Genomic DNA, 15069 nt, shown 5'->3' with positions numbered 1-15069 from the left:
CTTAGAGCAGGGGTCAGCAACCTTTTTCCTTAAAGGCCCAGAGAGTAAAATAGTTGGCTTCACAGGCCACATGGTCTCGCTCCTGCCCTTAGAGCGCAAAAGTCACCATAAAAAAGTTAAATGAGAAAATAAAAAATTAAAATTAAAAAAATCACCATAGACAGTTCTAAACCATAGCCACGGCTGCAGTGCAGTAAACTTTTATTAACAAAAAGATGCACCCCTTTGATAGTTAATCAAATGGCATTTAAGATAGGGGGTTTAATATTTAGAATTTAAGAAACTAGATAGCAATCTAATATCCACAGATTTTTTTCCTTGCTTGCTTTAATTTTAAATTGGCTTATGAAACATATTGTACAAACAGGCTTTACTATGATTGCTTAGATTTTTTTTTAATACGCTTATGAATAAGCTAACTAAGATATCCAGTTTAGGTGGTTAAGATTTTCATGTTAATTGTAAAAATATTTGTATCTTCGTATTTTCCTGAAATCGAGAAAATTGTTTAGTAACATAGGTCATGACTATAGCAATGAAGATATTTGTAAGAACTTTCTACTCGATATTTTGAGAGCATTCAGTTTTGACAGCTGATCAAATGCTATTTAAGTTAGTGTTCAATATTCAGAAAATAAGAACTTTGCTATCTGAATTTGTAGATTTTTTTCCTCTGTTGCCTTCATTTTAAATCAGTTCATGAAACTTACTGTGCAAACACAGGTTTTACAATGATTACATGGATACTTTATTTAAATATGCCTATGGTTAAGCTAAGATATCCATTTTGGGTGGCTCTAAAGCGTATTGTTTGTTCTCTTAAATTAAAAAAAAAATTTCAGTGGTAGAATGCTTGCCTTCCACGTGGGAGGCCCAGATTCGATTCCCAGACCATGCACCCAAAAATAAATAAAATAAAGTTGTGCCTGTGGGCCGTACAGTATGAGCTCCAGAGGATTCATCTGCCTTGTTCCTGGCTAAATGGCTCCAGGGCTCACACAGCGGGAAGGCAGGTATCTGTGGAGTTAACATATAGGATGCAGGGGGGTGGGGGTAGCACATGAATGGTGCCCGGTGCAGAGTGAAGACACTGAATATGAGTAAGTGCTAAAGCTGCTTTCTTCCCCCAAAGAATGGGGCTCCCTTCTACAAAGAGGGAAGCCGGAGACCAGAGTCAGATCAGGTGGCAAACCCGGTTTGTCTCCAGCCCCCACACCTGCTTTGCACCAAGACAGGGGAGATGGTGCAGGGAAGGTACCCGAGGGATCCACGGATCCTCCAGAATCCCTGGGGCTGGATCACCCTCCAGGGGAGGAGCGTCCCCTCCCCCCCAATCCCCATCCTCCCACCTTCTAGAAACAGGCTCATCCTTTAGGAGAAGCGACTCAAAACTTCCAGAATAAACCAGAATCCAGCTCTTGTGGACATGCACCCCACCTCCGCCCCCACTTAGTCTCCGAAAGCAAATGTTCCCAAACCCCACCCGAGATGGGCTCGTGCAGGCCCGAGCTGCCCGCTTCCCAGACGCGTGCCGGCCTCCGCCTGGAGGGCCGCGCGGCCCGGAGGCCGGGACAGGGGACCGAGGGCCTGTGTGCCCGGTCTGCCGAGGTCCAAGACAGCCTGAAACGCGAGAGCCGGTGGAGGGATGACCACGTGTCCCCAGCCACTGGGAGGCCGGAGCTGAGTCACCCCACATGCTGGGGAATTAGTCATGGCCAGTGACCTCTGGGTGGGTGCCAGGCCCAGGAGAGGCCCTGAGCGGTGGCGGCGGCGGCGGCAGCAGCGCTACTCAAAGGTCAACAGGGACATTTGGCCACTCTTCCCGGGATATGGCGAGGATGGGGCGTGGGGGGCAGGGAGACCACCACAGCAGGCCTTTCAACTCATCCAAGCCAGAAATCTGATCTGATCTGGGGAAACCCAAGTTCTTTAGAGTGAGCTGGGGTGACGGGGGAGCCGCCTGCTCCTTGCATGGCCCTCCAGCAGGCTAGCGGCTGGGTTTGGGATCACAGGAGACTTGCCACTAAACCCTGTAGGTTTTTCGTTCAATTCAGCCCTGGAATCAGTAACTGATCCATCCCGGCCAGGCCCAGGCCATCCTCTCGTCCTTCCTAGACTGCCACCTGGGCCTCGTCCAGTCTCTTCTCCACACTGCAGCGGGAAGGAACTCTCTGGAACACAAAGCTGACCCTGCCATCTTTGTCCTCAGGGTAAAGCCAGCCCCTCCTGGCAGCCAAGAGGCAACCTCAGCTCTTGCCACTCACTCCCTCACTCCCTCCCAAACTCCAGTCTAGCCACATTGTGCTGTTTTCATATCCCAGACACTCCCAGCTCTTTCCTGCCTGCCAGCCTCCAAGAGTGTCCCACCAAACCCTCACCTCTTGTATTCATGCCCTGTAGATGTCTCTCCCACATTGAATCAGGACTGGTCTGTATGGCCAAGAGAAGATGTGTTGCTTCCAAGGCTAGATCATAAAATGCATTGTTACCCACTTTCGAGGCTAGACCATAAATGTATTTCCACCCCATTTTGTTCCCTTGTATCACTTGTTTTAGGATAAGCCAGTCCCCAGGATGTGAGGATGCTCAAGCAGCCCCATGGGAAGGTCTACAGGAAGAGGAGCCAGTTTGTTGGCCAGGTGACAGCAACTCCAACCCCACTCAAGTCTTCAGATGACTGCAGCCCCAGCCAGTATCTGACTGCAACCTTGGCTGGAATTGCATAATTGAACCTCTCCCAGATTCTCAACTCTCAAAACCCATAAGAGATAATACATGGGCTTCATTGTTTGAAGCCACTGAACTTTGGGGCTATTTGTTACACAGCCATCGATAGCTATTGCAAGGTCTCTACACTTTCTGCAACCCTCACACTGTCATTTCAAATGCTGCCCCCTCCTGCTGGGATCATCCCTTCCCACTCTTCCACTGTGGCTACAATGTCATCTCCTTCAAGGAGCCCCATCTGGCCTCCCCCAGCCCTCTCAGGCCTCTTTGTTACATGGTCTCTTCAAAACACAGCCCTTTCTTTCAGAGTCTTTATCTCAGCTAGTGATCACATATTTCGGGGTGACAGTTTTATGTCAGTTGCACCCCCACCTATACCCCATGCTTAGCAAAGGACCTGGGATGTAGCTGGCACTCAGTAGAAAAGTCTTGTCACAGTTCTGATGCTTCTTCTCCCATATTACATGCTCAGCTTGCAAATATCCGTACAAACTACAGACATACGTACAAACATACATCCAACTAATGCACAGACCCTCATTTAACTATTCTACTTGCAGGAATTTCTTCTAAGATACAGTCACACATGTGCAAAATGAGAAGTAGACATAACAATTCACTGTGTCCTTGTTTGTAGCAAAAAACAAGGAAGAAACTGCTTATCCTTCGGGGATGGGGGACAGCTAAAGAAATTATGTCCTGTTCATATGGTGACAGACCCCACAGTCACAAAAAAAAAAGAACATTTTTCCACCGAATATCTTACACATAATTTCATATGGTGACACAATCTTCAGCTATGAAAAAAATGGCAGTTATGTTTCGTCTTTTCTAATCTTTATGCCTTTTCTTTTTCTTGTATATAAGTAGTTTTGTTCTCTCTTAGGGAGAAAGATTTCAGTATCTCACCATTTAGTAGGATGTTCACTGTAAGTTTGGCTTTTTTTTTGGTAGATATTCTTTTTTTGCATTAAGAAAGTCCCATTTATTCCTAATTTGCTAAGCATGTTTATCAGAATGGACATGTAGAACAAAATGCATGATGTTCTACCATTTATGTAAAAAAAATTAGAAAATGATGTATACTTATTCATTTTCACAGCAATCTTGGGAGAGAAATAAGAAACCCATACCTTCCAGGGATAAGAAACGTTAACTGGCAGGGTGGGGGGATATGGGCAGGAATAGGAATTTTTCTGGATATCTTTTTGCCCTTGTGCCATGGTTGACCATGTGGCCCTGCTATTTATGTCAAACAAAACACGACTGGCACAGAGCAGGGAAAGAGTGGGCTTTTCAGTACATGGGTCCTGGGTCCATTGGATAGCCAAAGGGAAGCAAGAGAACCTTAATCTCTACCTCACGCCATATGCAAAACTAAATTCCTGACGCCTCACGGGTCTAAATGGGAAAACAAAGGCAAAAAAAACTTTTAAAGAAAATGTACTAAAAAGAAAAAAAAAGAGAGTAAACAAAACATCAGTGTAGAACATATTTTTGGCCTTGGGGCAGCCAAATGTTTCTTTAACAGAACCCAGGACATATTAATCAGAAAGGAAAATGAGCTAGACTCCATAAAAAACGAAGAATAGCCGTCAAAAGATATCACTAAGAGGCAAGCTGTAGGCATGTGTCTGACAAAGGGTTTGGATCAACGATACAAACAGAGCTTTACTTAATAAGAAAAGATGGGCAACACCTTTTAATTAAAGGGACAAAAGAGTTGAATGGGTGCTACCCAGAAGAGCATAGTCAAATGGCCATTACTCATATGAAAAGCTGCTCAACTTCCTTAGTAAGCAGGGAAATGCTGAATAAAACCTCAAAGCGATACAACCTCTTATCCCACCCACACACCCTTCTCCCCCCACCCCCCAGAGATGGCTAAAATTAAAAAAGACATTAAGGGTTGACAAGATGAGAAGTCTCCTGTGGGCAAAGTGGTACAGTCGCCTGGGACAAAGATTTGGTGGCATCTACTAAAGCTAAACACACTCCTGCCTTAGGACCCAGCAACTTCCATTCCCGGGATTTTGTCCCCCAATTACGGATACAAGAACATTCACAGCTGTTTCATTCACAGAAGCCCCAATAATCAAAGAATGTAGCTAATGACTTATTCACATATTGGAACAACAGACACAAGAGGTGCAAACAAACATTTTCTAGAAGAGTCAGAAGGTAAATGTCCTAGATTTTTCAGGCCTACGCAGTTTCTAATACAATGACTCAACACTGCAGCTATAACCAAAGGGGATTTTTGCATATGCAAAGGAAACTTTGCTTATGTAAATGAGTGGGCACTGCTAAAGTGCCAATAAAACTTTATTTATGGACACTGAAATTCACAAGTCCGGAAGTACAATTCCCTTTTGATTCGCCCTCCCCCCAACTGTTTAAAAAAATGGAAATAACATTTTTCGCTTCCTGATCCCAAGGACAACAGGCCTTGGGGCAGATTTGGCCGGCGGGCAGTAGTTTGCATGCAGCCTCTAGAAGAAGCACTCTATAAATCCAAGCAAAAAGTACAGAGGACTCTCCAAAGCATGGCAGAGCGAGAAGGAAGCACACAGAAGAGTACATTGCGTAGGGTGCCCCTTATGGAAACCACCAGAGTACTTTTCCCTACTTCTCTCACCCACTTCGAGCTGGGGCTTCCTGCCTTCCGGGCCACTTCAGCCCACTTTCACCTCCCTGAGCTCACCTGGGGCTCTTCAGCCTGCCTGGGTCCCCGGGCCACTGCCAACAGCCTCCTGGGCTCGGGGGAGCGCTCCTCTCCTGGCCCCTGAAGCGAAGAACCCACAGCGCCGAGTCCTAAAGTGCACAAAAAGCCTCCCTCGTCGAGTGAGCAAGGATGAAGCCTGGGCCTGCCGCAGCCATTAAAATACAGGGTTCTCACGTGGGGCAGCTCCTTCTCCGGAAATGACCCTCAATCAACCACAGCTGCCTCTCCAAAGGCACACACCGGATGGTTGTAACTCCCTGGCAAAGCAAGAACTACTGAGTCTGCATTCCAGGTCCCATGGGGAAGTCTCCGGAAGTTTCCCACACGCTCCCAGTCGCAGCCTAGTGACTAGAAACCAGCTGAGCAGGTAGAAGTTTCCAGAAAGGCACTCACTGTTCATCCAGCTCAGGGGTCCCTCAATTTCAGCGCTATTGACATTAGGGCGCGGATAATCCTTCGTGCAGGGAGCTGTCTCTTGTATTGTAGGATATTCAGCACCAATGCTGACCTCTACTCATTAGATGCCATTAGCCCTAAGCCTCCCCCACCATCCCACCAGCTGTGGCAATCAAGGCATTGCCAAATGTGCCCCGAGGGACAGAATCACCCCAAGTGAGCAAGAACCCCAGATCAAGCCACAGGGAAATGGCATTATACAAAGCAATGGCCTCGTCCCAGCCATATTTCCCCCAGTCAACTTCTTGGGTGCCTCATCTGCAGCCCCAAAATATCCCCAAACCAGCATTTTGGAAAACTGTAAGTCAGAGATGGTTTATTTCAGACCCAGCTGCAGGAGCAAAATGCAGAGTCCCGGGCCCTGGGCTCCGACTCTCCAGGAAGCTCCCCACTTGTGAAAGTTTAAGAAGCTTTTTTTTTTTTTTTTTAAGTATGGGGAAATTCAGTTACAATGAAGACTTGCAGACTCAAGGAACTAAGTTTGTCATGTTAAATGCAAACTAGTTTCTGTTAAGGAAGGGTTGGAGAGCTTGAAAACCTTTCTCTGCACTTCCAGTTAATGGACTATTTAAAGTGTCACCAGAGAGAACGGAAGGAACAATTCAAAGATGCTGCCGGATTGGTGAAGAATTGTGAATAAGGACACAGAAATAAAAAGCAGTCTTCACCCTTTCATTGAGAAATTGTAAGCGATGACCACTCAGTGTTAGAGTAAATAAGATGGTTCTGGCCTCTGAGCCTTTGCACCTGTTCCCTCTGCCTGGAAAGGCAGGTTCTTCTCTCTGACTCTTCACGGCTCCCTCCCTCACTTCATCCAGGCCTTAGCTCAAATGTCACCTCCTCAGAGAGGCCCTCCCTGACTACCCTTTTCTTCTCTAACTTCCTTTATTTATATTCACTCACTTATCCCTTCCCAAGGTCGTGTTACATATTGATTTTGCAGACTCCTTCTAGAATATAAGCTACATGGGGGTAGGAATTTAATATAGCACTCAAAATATGGATTTCAAGAGGTCAGAATTATTATTATTATTATTATTATTATTATTATTTTGCATGGGCAGGCACCGAGAATCAAACCCCAGTCTCCGGCATGGCAGGCGAGAACTCTGCCATTGAGCCACCGTGGCCCGCCCAAGAACAGAATTATTTTTGTAAACAACTTTCGGGGAGTAAAATGTATGTACCATAAAACTCACCCATTTAAGAGTTGACATCCGGGAAAAAGACTTGAACAGACACCTACCAGAAGAGGAAATACGGATGGCCAAGAGGCACACGAAGAGATGCTCAATGTCCCTGGCCATTAGAGAAATGCAAATCAAAACCACAATGAGATATCATCTCACACCCACCAGAATGGCCATTATCAACAAAACAGAAAATGACAAGTGCTGGAGAGGATGTGGAGAAAGAGGCACACTTATCCACTGTTGGTGGGAATGTCAAATGGTGCAACCACTGTGGAAGGCAGTTTGGCGGTTCCTCAAAAAGCTGAATATAGAATTGCCATACGACCCAGCAATACAATTGCTGGGTATCTACTCAAAGGACTTAAGGGCAAAGACACAAACGGACATTTGCACACCAATGTTTATAGCAGCGTTATTTACAATTGCAAAGAGATGGAAACAGCCAAAATGTCCATCAACAGAAGAATGGCTAAACAAACTGTGGTATATACATACGATGGAATATTATGCAGCTTTAAGACAAGATAAACTTATGAAGCATGTAATAACATGGATGGACCTAGAGAATATTATGCTGAGTGAGTCCAGCCAAAAACTAAAGGACAAATACTCTATGGTCCCACTGATGTGAACGGACATTCGAGAATAAACTTGAAATATGTCATTGGTGGCAGAGTCCAGCAGGAGTTAGAAACAGGGTAAGATAATGGGTAATTGAAGCTGAAGGGATACAGACTGTGCAACAGCACTAGATACAAAAACTCAAAAATGGACAGCACAATAATACCTAATTGTAAAGTAATCATGTTAAAACACTGAATGAAGCTGCATCTGAGCTATAGGGTTTTTTTTTTTACTATTATTACTACTTTTATTTCTTTTCTGTATATTAACATTCTATATCTTTTTCTGTTGTGTTGCTAGTTCCTCTAAACCGATGCAAATGTACTAAGAAACGGTGATCATGCATCTATGTGATGATGTTAAGAATTACTGATTGCATATGTAGAATGGTATGATTTCTAAATGTTGTGCTAATTTCTTTTTTTTTCCGTTAATAATAAAAAAAAAGAGTTGACATCCATGATTTTTAGTATATTTCCTATGTTGTACAACCAGTGCCTCGATGCAGTTTTCAAACATTTTCATGTCCCCAAGTAAGAACCCATGTGCCTAATATAGTTTCTCTCCCCTCTCCCACTCCTGCCAAGCCCACAGCTACCACTAATCTTCTTTCTGTCACTGCAGATTCCCTCCTCTGGACATTTCATATAAAGGGTTCCAAATTGTTTCTGGCTTCTCTGACTCGGTCTAATTATTTTGAATTTCACCCATGTTATTGGGCACATCGGTATTTTGTTCTTTTTATTGCTGGGTTGTATCCACTGCATTAGTGGACCACTCTGTGTTTATCCATTTACCCATTGATGGGCATTTGGGTTTTTTCCACTTTGGAGCTATTATGAATATGGCAGTTATAAATGTTTATGTACATGTCTCCATTGGCAGATTATTTCATTTCTCTTGGATAAGTACCTAGGAGTCAGACTGCCGGGTCACATGGTTAAGTTTGCTTGACTTTGTAAAAAAAAGTGGCTGTGCCGTTTCACATTTGACGTTCAAGGTTGGCATTATTCACCTGCCCATTTTACAGATGCTGAAACCAGATGACAGCTGTCTGATGATTTTCCCCAAAGTCCATTTGAGCATCAGGTGTCGGATCTGAGAAGTTAACCTGGTTTTTCTGACTTCCTAACATGTACTCTTAACATCGTACCACAATTGCCACAGAAAGTGAATCTGCCACCCACTTTCATTTCCCTTTTGGGGCAGGTTTAACTGTCCCTGGACAAGACAATCAGGAAAGGTGGTGGGCATGAGGGGACACGTTTTGGAAAAGTAGGCAATTTTATAAACACTTAGGAAAAACAGTCAGGATGTGAGATGGATTCGAAACTGTCTTTGTTTCCTGACTTCTAAGGCAACTACCACACAATGGACTGGCCTAACAACAGGAATTTATTGGCTCATGTCTTTGAGTCTAGAAGACATCCAAAATTAATGCATCGGCATGGCGATGCTTTCTCCCCAAAGAGAGAGAAACCCTTGGTCCTTGGCTTTTTCATTGCATGGCAATGCACATGGCAGTGGCTTCTCCCTTCTTGTCCCGGAAGAAGAGAAAGGAGAAGCCCTTCCAGCTTCTTGGCTTCTGTTGGCTTCCAGCTTCTTGCTTTTCCCCATGGCTTCTCTCTGCAGTCTTCTCTAGAAGTCCTCCAATAATCAGATTTAGATCTATTCTCATTTAGGGGGTGCAAGGGTAGTTCAGTGGTAGAATTCTCACCGGCCATCCGGGAGAACTGTGTTCAATTCCCGGTCCATGCACTTCCTCAACAAACACACCCCCAAAAAACAAAGAAACAACAACTCAACAAATGGTATGATAACAGGATAGTCACATGGAAAAAGAACAAAATGTGACCCCTGCCATACAGTATACCAAAAAAAAAAAAAAAAAGATGTAGTCTGATTCAGTTGGCCACAGCCTCAACTGAAAATAATAACCTTCAATCTTCAAAAAGTCCTATATGCAATGGGTTCACACCCCCAGGAATGGCTCGAGGTTAAGAACATGTTTTTCTGGGGTACATAATTCAATCTACCATGCAAACACTTCGAAGACTGATCATGGGATAATAGACCAACAGAGGTCCATGCAAGCTTAAACCATCGGGGAGAAGTTCATCAGAGACCTTACAAAGGCAGATCAAGCTGATGGCATCTGATCAGATTGGTCTTAGTTGTCAGTAAAAGGGAGAAACAAGCCAGACATCATTCCCTCATGATGGACATTTCTAGCACCACCTGTGAAGGGTTGAATTTCCCTAAAATCAAACCAGAATCTGAGTGTGGGCAGAGGAACACGTTAGATGTCACAAGAGGGATGCTGCCAGCCGGTATCAGACTATGAAGAAACAACCTGGTTTCTTTGTATTAGTAGGAAAAAAAATGAAGAAGGGGGAACCTACACGTAAAACGAAACTTTAGAGACTCATTCAATGCCAAATGAATTATATGTTAATGTTAAGAGAATTGTGACGAAGAAGCAAAGCCTACTTATGATTATGCCCGAGTCACCCCCAGAGAGCCTCTTTTGTTGCTCAGATGTGGTCTGTCTCTCTAAACCAACTCAGCAGTTGGTTACTGTACTCCCCCTGTACGTGGGACATGATTCCCAGGGGTGTAAATCTCCCTGGCAATGTGGGACAGGACTCCCAGGGTTGAGCTGGGACCCAGCATCATGGGATTGAGAGAGTCTTCTTGACCAAAAGGGGGAAGAAAGAAATGAGACAGAATAAAGTTTCAAGGGCTGAGAGATTCAAACAGAGTTGAGAAGTTATCCTGGACGTTATTCTTATGCATTATATAGATATCCCTTTTTAGTTTATGGTGTATTGGAGTGCTAGAGGGAAGTACCTGAAACTAATTGTATTCCAGTAGCCTTGATTCTTTTTTTTGTTTGTTTTTTTATTTTTTATTTTAATTTATTTATTAATTAAAAAATAAAGAAAACAACATACATAATCAGTAGTTCACAATATCATCACTTAGCTGCATATTCATTATTTCTTAGAACATTTGCATTAATTCAGAAAAAGAAATAAAAAGACAATAGAAAAAGAAATAAAATGAACACAGGAAAGAAAAAAAAAGGTTATACCTACCATACCCCTTACCCCTTGCTTTCATTGATCACTAGCATTTAAACTAAATTTATTTTAGCATTTGTTCCCCCTATTATTTATTTTTATTCCATATATTTTACTCCTTTGTTGACAAGGTAGATAAAAGGAGCATCAGACACAAGGTTTTCACAATCACACAGTCACACTGTGACAGCTGTATCATTATTCAATCATCCTCAAGAAACATGGCTACTGGAACACAGCTCTACATTTTCAGGCAGTTCCCTCCAGCCTCTCCATTACATCCTGAATAACAAGATGATATCTACTTCATGCATAAGAATAACCTCCAGGATAACCTCTCAACTCTGTTTGGAATCTCTCAGCCATTGACACTTTGTCTCATTTCCCTCTTCCCCCTTTTGGTTGAGAAGGTTTTCTCAATCCCTTGATGCTAAGTCTCAGCTCATTCTAGGGTTTTTCTCAATCCCTTGATGCTGAGTCTCCGGTCATTCCAAGATCTCTGTCCCACGTTGCCAGGAAGGTCCACACCCCTGGGAGTCATGTCCCGCCCCGCGTAGAGAGTAGCCTTGATTCTTGAGGACAATTGTATAACTATATAGCTTTCACAAGGTGACCATGTGATTGTGAAAATGTTGCATCTGATGCTCCCTTTATCCAGGGTATGGACACATGTGTTAAAAAAAAAAAAAAGGACAAAAGCAAATAAATAATAGGGGGATAAGGAGTAAAAAAAAATTGGGTAGATTGCAATACTAAAAATCAATGAGAGTGAGGGGTAAGGCATATGGGATGTATAGTTTTTTTCTTTTTCCTTTTTATTTATTTTTCTAGAGTGATACACATATTCTAAAAATGATCCTGGTGATGAATACACAACTATGCGATGATATTGTGAGCCATTGATTGTATACCTTGGATGAACTGTATGTGCATGAAGATATCTCAATAGGAATATTTAAAAAAAAGAATTGAGACAAATGGGGAAACTTTAACACTGACTAATTGATATTTTTGATATGTATGATGATGTTATTGTGGTTAAGTTAAAAAAAAGAGTCGCTATTATTTAGAGATCAAAAGTAAAGTATCTACAGATGAAAGTATTTTATGTCTCAGATTTGCTTCAAAATATTCCATGTGTAAGAATTGATTCAGACAAGAACGGATGCTAAAAATGAAAGTCTGATGAGTAATAGGATGCTTACAGAGTCTCAAAGTACCTCCCACAAGATACTTAATCATTACAGGGGAGGAAACAGTAACTTTAATGAGAAGAAACTTAGAAGACATTCCCTGTGATGCTTTGGTATATGTGTCCCCTTAGCCAAGTGACAATGTCCAGTTGTCTGTTGAAGCAAGTCCTGGCCTAACCGTTACTCCAAGGACATTTCATGGTCTTAAATCATCAGTCAGTTGATTGCATCTGTGACTGATGACATCTACAATCAACTAAGGAGAGTGTCTTCAGCAACAAGAGACATTTAATCCAATAAGTTGAAGGCTTTAACGGGAAAAGCGATTAACTTCAGCCGTCAGAAGAGAGAATTTTCATCACAACTTCAGCCAGCAAACCTCTCCTGGGGAATTCATCTCAAACCTTCATTGGAGTATCCAGCTTGCAGCCTGTCCTATGGAATTTGGACTCGTGCATCCCCACAGTTGCATGAGACACTTATAAAATCTCATATTTACAGATCTCTCCTATTGGTTCTGTTTCCTATAAAACCTTGAGATTCATATACCCCCTAAACCAGGTGATCAAAGCTAACATTGCCAGGGATGAAACTAACTCACCACAGGGTATTTCTACCATGATGAGCTGAGAAGGACACATCTTCACTTTGGGGTGTTTAACCTGACTATAACCATGACGAAACATCAGACAAGCCCAAGGTGATAGACATTCTGCCAAGTAGCAGACCTATATTTTTAAAAAATGTCAAGGTCATGAAAGACAGAGAAAGACTCAGCAACTGTTTCAACTGAAGGGGACAACAGAGACGTGACAACTGAGGGCAGCATGTGGTATGGGATTTTCTTCTGCTCTACAGGTCAGTAGTAATGAAATGATGGGTGAAATCTGGTTAAGGTTCAGATTTCCTGGCTTTGATCATTTTACAGAGATTATGTAAGAGGATGTCCTTGTTTTTAAGAAACACACTGAAGCATTTAGGGGTACAATGTTCCACATTACTCTCAAATGGTTCAGAAAATGGATAGATGTAGATATATAGATAGATGATAGAGATATAGATGGATGTATGGATGAATGGATGAATGGATGGATGTATGGATGAATGGATGGATGGATGAATGGATGGATTGATGGATGGATGGATGGATGATGGATGAATGAATGGATGGATGGATGGATAGATGATGGATGAAGGATGGATGGATGAATGGATGAATGGATGGATGGATGGATAGATGATGGATGGATGATGGATGGATGGATGGATGGATAGATGATGGATGAATGGATGGATGGATAGATGAATGGATGGATGGATGGATGGATGGATGGATGGATGATGGATGAATGAATGAATGGATGGATGGATGGATAGATGATGGATGAAGGATGGATGGATGAATGGATGGATGGATGGATGGATAGATGATGGATGAATGAATGAATGGATGGATGGATGGATGGATAGATGATGGATGAATGGATGGATGGATAGATGAATGGATGGATTGATGGATGGATGGATGGATGGATGATGGATGAATGAATGAATGGATGGATGGATGGATGGATAGATGATGGATGGATGATGGATGGATGGATGGATGGATGGATGAATGGATGAATGGATGGATGGATGGATAGATGATGGATGGATGATGGATGGATGGATGGATGAATGGATAGATGGACAGATAGATAAAGATGATAGATAAAGATAAATAGATGATAGATATGGGTAGATGGATGTATGGATAGATAGACAGCAATATAGATAAGTGAGAGATAATAGATGTAGACAGATTAGTTAGAGAGTACTATATATTGATTAGATAGGTAAATGGAACTAGAACTTGATGATACAGAGAATAGTAAAGATAGATGATATAAACATATAGATGATAGAAAGATAGATTAGATAGAGGTGATAGAATATATAGACATAGATGATTGATAGACTATAGATAAAGGATAAATAAATAATAGAGATAGTCAAATTAGACAGAGATGCAAGTAGATTAGATAGGAGATAAATGAGAGATAGTAGATGATACCTATAAATAAGTAATAGATTTGGATGGATTAGAGCGATAGATTAAATAGATGATATAGCGTTAGATATAGAGGATTGCTAGACACATAGATAAGAAAGATAAATTAGAGAAATGATAAATAGATGATAGAGAAAAACATGGATAAATACATAGATAAATGAGAAAGAGAAGCAGTTTTTATTGTTATCGTAATTATTCACACCTCCCAAAGGTTGTCCGTATATGTGAAATAGGACTAGTTCTGGAGATTTTCTCTCACCATGTAAAATGTCACCTGCACCCAATACTGTCCCTTCCCTATTTTATTTTCTTCAAAGCATTCAAGACTCCCTGAAATGACCATCTCTTGCTTTTCCTTTCATACACTCTCCGAACATTTATTGAACACTTACTGTGTGCCAGCCACAGTTCTGGGCACCAGGGGCCCAGCGATGAACAAGGCAGACACAAATCTCTGCCATCCTGGAAGGAGCATTCTAGAAGGGGAAAGAGAAAATAAACAGGGTCTATAAGGAAATTGGATTCCATGTTAGAGAGGGGTGAGGCAAAGGAGGAAAACCATAAAACAGAGGAGGTATTTAAGAAATGACATAGCCAGAGGCCTCCGCCAGGTGTGATATTTGAATTTAGACTTGAAGGAGGAGAGAGAAGGAGCCATGAGGATATCTGGGGAAACAGCATTCCAGGCAGAGGGCACAGCCAGTGCAATGGCCCTACGGTACAAACATGCCAAGTACTGCCGCAGGCGGTAGAGGCTCGGTGGTAAATAAAACAGGGGCAGTTTTACTTTCAAGGTGCTCAGATTTTAATGGGGGCAGGTATGGGGAAAATATAGTGTGGGGTAGAGATAAGCATGCAAGGAGCTCACTAGAGAGGGGGAGCAGTCCTGGTGGGCTTCTCTGAGGAGGTGACATTTGAGCAGAGAGGCCTGAAGGAGGACAAGGAAGCATGTGGTTATTTGCAGAAACTAATTTATTGACTCTGGCCCGGCCTATGCATCTTACTGTCCCCA

The sequence above is a fragment of the Tamandua tetradactyla genome, chromosome 11 (assembly GCF_023851605.1).
Source record: "Tamandua tetradactyla isolate mTamTet1 chromosome 11, mTamTet1.pri, whole genome shotgun sequence".
Taxonomy (NCBI): domain Eukaryota; kingdom Metazoa; phylum Chordata; class Mammalia; order Pilosa; family Myrmecophagidae; genus Tamandua; species Tamandua tetradactyla.
This window is presented reverse-complemented; position numbering follows the sequence as displayed.